This window comes from Cyprinodon variegatus, unplaced genomic scaffold (genome assembly GCF_000732505.1).
Source record: "Cyprinodon variegatus isolate N-32 unplaced genomic scaffold, C_variegatus-1.0 Scaffold349, whole genome shotgun sequence".
Lineage (NCBI taxonomy): Eukaryota > Metazoa > Chordata > Actinopteri > Cyprinodontiformes > Cyprinodontidae > Cyprinodon > Cyprinodon variegatus.
The window spans coordinates 352,625-363,867 of NW_015150802.1; positions in this window are offsets into that span (position 1 = coordinate 352,625).

The following is an 11,243-nucleotide window of genomic DNA, read 5'->3' on the forward strand; positions in this document are numbered from 1 at the left end:
CACTACGTTTTGCAGTGTGGACCAACGTAGTGGGGGTACATTTTCCCATGAGACTGGGTTGCTGCAGAGCAAGACAGACAGGCAGGAAGTTTGCATGTAAGATGTCTGAGCTAAAAACAATAAATGGCTAACTGCTGGAAACAGTTTCTTTATTTTAAATGAAGAACAAAACAGTATTTCAACCCACTGATGGCTCTGTATGCCACACTCCCCCCACAATAATAAATGTTCATAGACACTTCTGATACCCAAAATGTACCATGCCAAATACTGAAGTTTCTTACTTATAACTTGGTATTACTTATGATGTAATTTTTCTTTTTTTTCTGTGTGGCCCATGACATGACATCCAATTAGTACCCATTTATCAAAATATCTGGCCGATTTAGCCCTAATACCAGTAAACATCAGCTACTGTACTTCGGACCAGAGGCGGAGCCACCGTGGTGGCAAAGGGGGGCACCCACCCCCTTGTGATCTGATTGGCCATATCATGATGGGTTTCAGAAAAGCCCAGTATGCAGAACACCACGGAAACAGATGAAAAGTTTACCAAGTTTTATTGAGTACAAGCACATGGAATAAACACAGGAACTGGTTCAGGCCTGGGGGCAGGTTCACTGGAGTCTGTGAGGATGACAGTTCAGTTAGCTTGGGAGCAGATGAGTTTGAGTTTGAGAGTTTCTGATTTATACCTTGAGGAGTCCGGGTTTGGCTTTGAGAGAGGAACTGTTGGGTCCAGAGACTGTTTAGTTCAGCAGAGTCCAATAACCGCTTCAACGTCTTACTTCTAGCGTGAGGGCAGACCTTGGCTTTGGGTTTCCAGCTCTTAGTCCAGAGCAGCATGGGAATCCAGAGAAGAGTCTTCAGGTTTGGCTCAGAGGGCAGGCTCGGCAGGTTAAGCTCATCCAGAGCTTACAAGGGAAAACTGGATTCCTGATAGCAGAGACAAAGAGGGATTAGAATCCAATCAGGAATCAGGAGCAACAAAGGTTCTCAGAAGAAGCTAGGCTCAGGTGCTAACCAAACTGGATAAACACTGCGGCGTTGAGGCAAGGTCTGAAGGCAGGTTATATACTGGAGGATTCTCTGATGATGAGATGCGCCTCAGGTGTGTCGAAGGCTCAGCTCAGGAGGAACCACGGCGGACTCTGCTGGAGAAAGGTGGAACTTCTCCAGATCCCAACAGGCCACCCCGTGTGCCACCCCAATTGTCATTGGCTTTCATGGATGTCTATTATTCTGCCTTTCAAACGGGACAAAAGTTTTTGAAAAGTGCCGTTAAAAGTACAGTCCTGGAAGAGAGGTAACATATTTATATTTCTTGATAATTGCATGTAATAAGTTTGACAAGACAATGATTACTTTGTTACAAATGAAGGCTCTTTACTGTGTTACATTTGTTTAAGGGCTTCGTTTGTGTGTGTGCTGAATTTATATAAGCTACAAGTAGTCCGCTTTGTGATATAGAGTTAATCAGCGCTAATGTTAATGATAGCTTTCCAGCAAGCTAACGCTGGCGCTAACGCCAGCGTTAGCTTGCTAAAATGTTATACCGTATTTCCGCATATTCTTCTTAACTAGTACAGAAGTTTACAGGGCTTTATTTGAAATACACTTGTATCATCCCACTGTTCGATAGTATAATTGGTCATATTTCGGTAAACTTTGTTCTGTTTGTTAAAGTTTTTGCATTAAGCTGCAGGAACTCAACATTTCCTGTATCCTTTCAAATTAAAAGCTCTCTGTAGCATTTCGGGTTAAAGTGTGTGTAGGAAACCTATAATTTCTGAATAAAGCTTTTATTGTGAAACATTTTTTGAAACTTATCTACAGCTTTGTCCTTAAGTGTTACTTATATTTTATTTAAAAAAAAAATATTATTATTGACTTTGTTACATTAAATCCCTGCTATCTTGATGCTAATTAAACCCTAATAGTCAAGGAAAGTATAATTTTAACCCACTTACAATAACCATAAAATAATGTTTTTATGTGTATTCTGTGTTTTGTAACAAATGTTTTTAAAGGTAGAGTTAACGATGAAACGGAGAAAAGGAGACATTAAATATTTCTTCATTAAGAAGAAACAGGCTCAGAACAGGGACAGTAAAGGTCAAGATGATAGCCTTGAGGGCAACAGTAAAGGTCAAGGTGACGGTCAGCCTGAAAGCAGCCAGGGACCATCCCATGTTGAACAAAACTTCCAGAGCCAGACCAGCACCCACAGACCAGGTGAAAACACAGACCCTCACTTAAATCCAGGATCTAAGGACCGATGCTGATGTATGCTGTACAGATTGTGAAGCTCTCTTGGGCAAATTGGGATTTATATTGAGCTATATAATTAAAATTTACTTTTATCTTTTATTAAATAAATTAAATTGATGGCATTGTGTACTGTGCAGTTTTTAATTGTTTGGCTTTGTTAAACATGTGTACTTTATAACATATTGTAAAAAAAAGTAATTTATATTTGAATACAATTTGTTTTCTATGCCAATCAATATTTTTAGATGCACCTAGGAAGGAGACCACAGACACGGATGATAATGACGATTATTTCGAATCGGATGAAAGCAGCAGCTGCAACAGAAACCTTTATATAACGCAGCTTTTCTTTTTTTGTATTAATATTTTTATTAGGAGGAAGAGAGACATTACAAACATAATTTAAACTGTAAACAATAAGGTATGCCATATCAAACATACATATATATGGATAGTAAAGTAGTAAAAGGCATACAATTTAGCTCCTGTGGGTTTTTTTTTTCCCCTTACAAAACAGAACAGAATACAATGTATACAAAACTTAATAAAAAAGTAGGGTAGGGTGCATCACCTAATCTAATCTAGGAAAGAGGACTGAAGAGAATGAAAGAATCTCATGAAAGGGCCCCATAAGATATAGAATTTAGCAGGGTTGCCTTTCAATGAGTATCTTATCTTTTCCAATTTTAGAAAAGACATGGTGTCTTTAAGCCACTGGCCGCTAGAAGGGGGAACTGTTAACTTCCAATGAAAAAGAAGACGCTGTCTTGCCAGTAAGGAAGTAAATGCTAAAATATCCAACTGGTTAGAAGTAAACTGTTTGTAGTCATCCGGAAGCCCAAGTATAGCAACATGGGGAGAAGGTTTGATGACTACTGAGAGTAGTCAACGCAGCTTTTCTGCATTGAAACTGATTAAAAGTCACTTACGCACCACCATGAACAATGAAAGACTAAGTGACCTTGGGGTGCTAAGTGTGGAGTCACCGAGAGCCAAGGCCTTGGATATGGATGAGTTTATTAGGTTGTTCAGTGGTCGACACAGAAATCGGAAAATACAGTTGTACTGATGAGTACTTTCTACTGCGACAATGTATCAATTTATCTTAATATACTTAAGACTGAGTATTGGTTATCCTTTTTTTATCCTTATGTAAAAAAGTGAAGAATATTGCAAGAAGTGAAAAATAATAGTGATGAGGGCTGTTCATGCACAATAAATTGCATCTGCTTAATCTGGCCTGGCTCATATTTGCTGAGTTTTCTAATAGCACATACTAGCTGAATGTTGATGAAAACATGGGGACTTTAAAATTTTAATGTTGAAATTGCAAAATAAAAAGGCCATTAATATGAAAACGTTAATGTAGCCAATGAAAACATAAAAACACTTTAAATATGAAATGTAATTGTTTACACTTAGTTTTCTAACTGTGGGGAGATATTTCTGTTGGCACTTTTAGGTGGCCCCCCTGATTTCATCGTTGTCCCCCCTGTGCTCCCCACATGAAAATGATCTGGATCCGCCCCTGCTTCGGACCCTATTTGGATTAACAATCTCATGTAACAGAACTCATATCGGCCTCAGTTATTTTAGTCTGTTACCAGTCTCTATCTGTACAGTACTACTTCAATACATTCTCCTGGAAGCGTCTCTTCACTCCATCCAATTTCACCATTGTCCTTTTACCTTTTGAGTCCATTTTCTTGCAACTAGATTCATGGTTGTTTGAGTTCAACTCATTACCTCAGTATCAAGAGATTTCCATGGTCGCCACATGGTTGGTGATTTGGGAAAGGACACACCAGCTTACTTTCATCACTGTCCCAGTCGTCCTCTGGTTCGGGGGTTTGCTGTTTTCTTCTTTTTGTCCCTGTTGGTATCCTCTCTTCTAATTTAGCAGGGCCTGGTTCTGGTTTTTCCTAAGGCAGACTGTCACATGGGAGTAGAAGGTTTCTATGCAACACCTGCCTCTTACCTCCTCCCTCTGGTGCCACTTCATACAATGGGCTGTCAGTGCTCCTTCTCCTCACCACCACATGCACTTTAGGTTCCCAGTAGGCCCACAGTTTTCCTGAGCCATATGCTCTTTTGACCATTCTTGCCTCGTAGAGCTTCCCAGGCTGCTGTTTTAGATCAGATCTCGTAGGCTTGTTGCATCCGTTTTCGCCAGTTCTGTACATACTCAGCATATGTCTCTTTTGCTTCTCTTGGCTGTAGATTGAAAAGCAGGTCTACTGGCAAACGGGGTGACCTTCCATACAGTAGGTAGTAGGGGCAAAACCCAGTGACCCAACTGTGACCCCACTGTCTTGTTGAATCTCTCACATTTCCCATTACCTTGAGGATAGTAACATGTTGTATGGGACCCACGCACATCACAGCTCCTCTGTAGTTGATCCATTAATTGGTTGTTAAACTCTCTCCCCATGTCGTGATCAATCCTCTCTGGAAATCCAACACGCAAGGCAAAATCATTGAATAGTTTGTCAACCACAGTTCTGGCAGACTTATTTTTCATGGCATAGGCTTGGACAAAACCAGTGAAATGATCTATCAAAATAGGAATGTACTTGAACCCGTTTGCATGTCTCTAAGTGCAGAAAGTCAATGCATATCATTTCCCCTGGCCGTGTTGTGACAATGGTTGTCAAGGGGGCCCTGGTCGCTTATTGACGTTGCTTTGCCATGAGATATTCACACTCTTGGGTGAAAAAGTATTCTATTTCGGAGTACATCCGGGCCCAGTAGAACCGATCTTGGATCAGGTTTAAAGATCTATAAACCCTAAGATGTCGCATTTCTCTGTGAAGCTCATGAAATACTACTTGATGATGTTCTTTTGAGAGAAGAAGCTGATGTTTATCTCCCACTCTCCTAAAGAGAATTCCATCCTCATTTACATACAACTTAGCCCACTGTCTCATTAATACTTACGCTGGTTCTGCTTTAAGAACTCTCCTGGGCGGGTGTTGATTGTTCCCCTTGTAAAGCAGGACCTGGTCTGTGACAGGGTTTTTTTCCTGACTGTCTGACTTCTGAATCTGTTCTGGTGTCAGAGACTTAGTCTGGGGCTGTGCACTCGGATCTCTTACTAAGTCTGGTGTGTCTATTGGGACGGTAGCTACCCAGACTGGAGGGTTGTCTCCCTGCAAACGGAATACCTGCACTGCTGCACTGAACACTTCCTGACCCACCTCCTCTGTACACTGTGTCATGAACGTATCTATGTCTAATAGCATGCTGGATAGGCATTACTCTTTCCTGGCCTACTTAATAGAAAAGTCGAACTCAGACAGCTCACCCTCCTATGACTTGTCGAATTAAGCTTAGCTGTTGAGAGAATATAAGTTAATGGATTGTTGTCTGTATAAACTACGATGTGTGGGGGATTGATAAAGATAATCACAAAAACGTTCACATATTGCCCATTTTAGGGCTAAAATCTCTAATTTCCCCGAGTGCATGTGGTAGTTCTTTTCAGGCGGGGTTAGAGTCCTGGAACCATAGCCTATTACTGCCATCTTGCCATTCTGTCTGTGGTATAATACAGCTCCTAATCCTTACTGGGATGTGTCTGTGTGGAGGATGAATGGTAGGGTCAACTCTGGGTAACCCAGCAGAGGAGGCTCTATCAGCTTATCTATGAGAGAGTTCAATATGTTTTGGTGGTTAACTGTCCACTGCATCGGAGTGTTAGGTGGGAGGTTACCTTTTTTCCTGGTTTTGGGCCTGACCTTTCCACTCCCTTGATCTGATATTGATAGCAGCTAGTAGAGAGGCTGGGCTATTCTGGAGAAGTTTGGGATGTATGTTCGGTAGTATGAAAGGAATCCCATCACTTTTTGCAGTTCTCCCACTGTTGTAGGTGCTTTCTGCTTTAGGGCTTGGACTGGGGCCACCTCAGAGTCCATAGTGTACCCCTGTCCAGATACTAGTCGCCCCAAAAATCTCACCTTCCGCTTTAACACTTCACACTTATGGGGACTGAGCTTCACCCCGGGCTCCTGGTTTCTCCGTAACACAGTTCTCAGGTGCTAAATGTGGTATTCAAAATTGAGCTATGGACCAGATTGTCATCAAGATAGGGTTGACACATTACATCTCTCAAGCCACGCAAACAGTCTTCCATGTTTGTCTGGAATTCTGCAGGTGCTGCACTCAACCCGAATGGGATTTGGATCCACAGGTATAGGCCCCAGGGAAATATGACAACTGTCAGGGGCTGGCTTTCCTCATCCAAGAACCCCTGATGGTAGGCCTTCCCCTGGTCTAGTACAGAGAACCAGGAGCTGCCAGTGAGGGAATCAAGCATGTCTTGTATTCGGGGTATAGGGTGGCGATCAGGGACTGACTTTTTGTTCAGCTCCCTGTAGTCTCAACAAAGTCTTAATGTTCCATCCTTCTTTTTTACACACATGACTGGTGAGGCATACAGAGATCGTGAATGAGTAATCCAACCTTGATTTAATAAGTCTTGGATACATTCTGGTGTGGTGGCTTCGGAACCACCATGTACGTTTTTCTTACTGGGGTGGTGTCATGCAGTGTGATGTGGAGTTTCAGTGAGGGGATTGAGACAATCTCATCATCCTCATATGCAAATGTGTGACACTCCTCTCTCAGCAGCTTTTTGGCGATCCTACCTTCCTCCTTGTTATAATGTCTCGTGGTAATGTCATGTCTTTTGGAACTAGCAGCAGGTCTTGACCATGATATTGAGCCCCAGTATTGATGTTAACATACACTGTGGTGACCTGTTCAGCGCCTAAAGTGAGTGTTCTATTTCCTGTGTGCACAATCCCTATATCTTCCTCATATGTAGGGGCATGGATAAGCTGTAGCACTGCTTGTGCCGTCTTGACCGTTATTTGAAAAGCTTGACTCACAGTATGAGTGGTCTCTGTCTTTGTTGTCTGATTCTTCTCCCCTGTTATTTCCTCTATCACATTATAGCCAGTTATAGGCTTTACTGCTACGTGTGGGTCACTTGACACTAGGATTGGTACTAGAAGCGGTTTGGTCAGGGCGGAGTCTTTATCTAGCCTGAATTCTGCTTCCACCCAGCCCATGAAGGGGATCTCAGTCTGGTTAGCGGCCACTACCAATACAATGTCTGAGCCCAACAGCTCATTGAGAGGTCATACTGCGCTGTGTGGTAAGTGTCGCTTTCGTCATTAATGATGGTTGCCTGAACACCTGAGTCCCATAATGTTACTGTAATGGTATGGTTGCTGGGATATGGTTTGAGCTGGAACTTAACTGCATCACTGTAAAGAACAGTCTCTATAGTGCAGAGGAATTTTCTCTGTATTAGCTGAGGACTGAACTGCTCACCTTCTGCGCTTGCACCATCATCACTGAATTTTCTCATTAGCTTCTCTTTCAGTTCTATTGCTCTGAATAAGAAATTCTGGGCTGAGTCCCTTGGGTCTTGTTTCATGTTTATCAGACGATACAGCAGGTCAGAGGAAGAATGCCCCTTAAATATGGTTTTGAGGGTGGATAATGTCAGTCCTCGCTTTATTTCCAACATTTCCCGCAGATGAAGACCTGGGCTCACAGCACGTGTGACTGCTTCAATAATCTCTGCTTCTCCACGTCCTTTCTGTAGTTCCGACTTGATCTGGTTAATGAGGCTTGTGTAGGACAATTTTTCCTTCTGACCCGCTTCACCAATCGATCCCATTATCTGAAACTCCCACCTCAGCGTGACCTCAGGCAGTGTGGTGGTTGTGGTGATTGCAGATTTTGTGTCTACATCCTTTGTAGTAATGGGGACTGACGCAGTGTGTCCTCCTTCTGCTTGCATCCTCTGCTTTATTTTTTCCTCCAATGCCCCAATCTCCTCTTCCATCTGCTGCTGTAATTTCTGGTACTGCATTTTCAACTCCTGTAGCTTCCCTGTCTGCTGAACTACATTTTCAGCCTCAGTTTCTCCCAGTGTTGGATTCAGAGAGGAAAGATCGGACAGTAATTGCTGGAGATACTTCTGATATGAATCTGTGGACTCTTCACCCTCCTCAATTTCATCTAATGTCTTCTCCACCAACCTGATTAGGGTGTGTCTTGTTTTGCTGGCAAGACCCCCAACAGGTGCGCTACCCTTTAGATGTTCACATTGGTGAATGAGCTCCTTCTCCACCAGCGTCAGCAATCTGCTTACTTTGTCCTTTGCTTCCTCCAAGATGCTGCTGTGATTGGTCCAGCTTCCTTTCTATGCGATTGGGCCCTGGGCTGGGTCAACCATCCTCTGCAACCAAAATGCTCAAAATTGCTCAGATTTGGCAATAATTGGGTTAAAAGGGAATGGCTGCAAACCTGATTGGGCTTGGCAATGAGCTGACAGACATGATACGTCCTAACATAAGATGAAACATCATTCGTAATACGAGGCCAAAACAAATTTCTCAAGACCCATATGTCTTACATACACCAGAATGACCAGACTCATCATGAGCAACTTTTAACACTGCAGAGCGGAGTTTACTGGGAACCAATATTTGAAAAACTGGCTCACCCACAATGTCAGCATTCAGTAACCATTTCCTCACCAACAACAAGTCCTGCAGGAAGTATCCACATGCACAGTCTGCTATTTCACCCAGTGGTCGCACCTGATTGAAAAGATTTTGCAAAGAAACATCGGCTTGCTGCTCCACCACAAACTCACTGCGAGACAGAGACATGGGGAAACTGAACAAAGGCAAATTAAGGTTTTTCACACATTTTTCCTCCTTCACATTCTGAGTGCACGCCATGGCCCTAGTAACTGCACATGCTGTAAATACATCTGCGAATTCCCCTTTATCCTTATCGCTCTGAGAAAAAAACTCTCTCAACTGACTCCGACGTCAGTAATCCATCCAAAGGCACAGTGTCTGTCGAGTTATTTTGGGGTTTGTCTGCCTGAACTCGACCAGGCTTGGCACAGAGGACGCAGGAAACAACTCAGATCAACTTAGTCATTTCTTTTATTTGACTTTTGTCATTTTCTGTTGAATCATAAGCAGGTTGATAACCTCAACAAAGAAAAAAAACAAACAGAAATTAGTTCCACCATGAACCATAGTCACACATGCAAACAAGTTTAGTTCTCTATATTAGACTTAGTCATAGAAAATTAAATTAAACATTCAGATCAGTATCATCAATCTCATTTCATGATTTACTAGAACATAAGTGGGAGAATGAAGTGAGATACATACCAGTAGCATCTCTGTGCTCCACTGACTCAAACCACACCCAGGGCAAACAAACAAAAGGCCACTCAGGTGCTCAACCAAGGTTAATCACCCTAGAGCTTCTTGCTCTCTACTCTCTCTCTGAACACCATTACAGAGACTGGTAAATCAGGGCGCACAGCCAATTGTGCAACAGCGGTCAATAGTTCACACTCTAGAAACTCTTTATGTAAAGGAACAAAAGTCACGTTTAATCCCATACCCCGAATCGGAACACAGGCACCTGTCTCAGACTCAGCCGAGAAGGGCAACACATCAGCTCTAATGAAAGAGTCAAACACCCCAGTGTCTCTCAGAACCTTAAAGGGGAACTTCGTTTTTTTTATTAATTAGGCCCTTGATTTTACGTTATTACATCATGTTCTACTCACCCATATGAGTTTTGTGTCATTTGGAGCCGTTCTGAAGATATTCCATTAGGTTATGTTCAAGTAACGTCTTCCTATGGCCAGACGACTTGAAGGCACAGACTGAACTGTTCATAATTTACTCTTTATGGTACTCCAGCATTCATAACATGTAGGCGAATCATTGTCCCCCAGAAATCCGCGGTAATATTTTTTATATTTATATGTTTTAAAAACAAAGCGGTACATGTTTGATGCCATCCACGCGACACCTACCATTCATTCATCCTGCTCACTGAACTGCTGCAAGTTTTACTCACATGCCTGGAAGATGTCTAGTGCTACTACCACAGATGATCTCTCTCTCGAAATGGAATTGAACGATTCAGATTAGCTAGCCGAATGAATACAAGTGGAGTTCGGGGACTTCAAGGGCTTGTCCATGAAGGAGGTGTTTGAGGACCCAAGCAAGGAGGCCCAGGCTCTCATCAGTTACCTGAAAAAAGCAAAGGCCAGGCCAAATACTAACATGGCTCTGTTTAAGGCATGCTTGCTGAAGACGGAGGCTTCAGCTCCAGCCCACCTGCTCTCTGCCCCTGTGTCTGCTCCCTCCTCTGCCACTTTTCCTCCTTCACCTGCTTCCACACAGAGCAGACTACTTATGGCAGCCAGTGTAAAGGCCCTGTTGGTAAGGGGGAAGCATCTATCACCATCACAGTTGGCAAAAAAAAAAATTATGTCCCCAGCTAAACCCGATGCCCCCCCTCTGACTGTGCCTGCTGCTAGAAGACAGCTCTTTACCTGTTGTGAGCTTCAGCTAATCCACACATGTATGATGACAGCGTGTTGGTGACATGTGCTTAGTTCTGCATTATTTCCAGAGATGGGAAATAACGAAGTACAGATACATCGTTACTGTACTCAGGTAGATTTTTATGATATTTTTACTTTACTTTACTACTTATTTTTATGGCGACCTTTTACTTCTACTCCTTACATTTTTACACAAATATCTGTACTTTTTACTCCTTACAATTAAAAAAATTGGCTTGTTACTTTAGTTTTGAATCATTTCAATGGAGTTACCATTATTATTTTTCATGTCATCAATACCGAATTCAATCTAATTGGATGGGAATCTACGTTGCATTTGACGCACCACTACAAGATGAATCGACAAATTTGGCGGTATTCATTCGCGGCAAATCATTGCAGCCTGTGTCATGGTCCTGGTCTGATTGTTCCTGTTGTCCATTTGTTGTCCTCTGCTGCCCTCTTGTGTCCTCCCTTCCTCTGTTTCTCTGTCCTGCCAAGCACCTGCTGCCAATTTCTTCGTCAGCTCTCTCTCTGTCTCTGTCCCCTTTAAAAGCCCTCCCTGTTC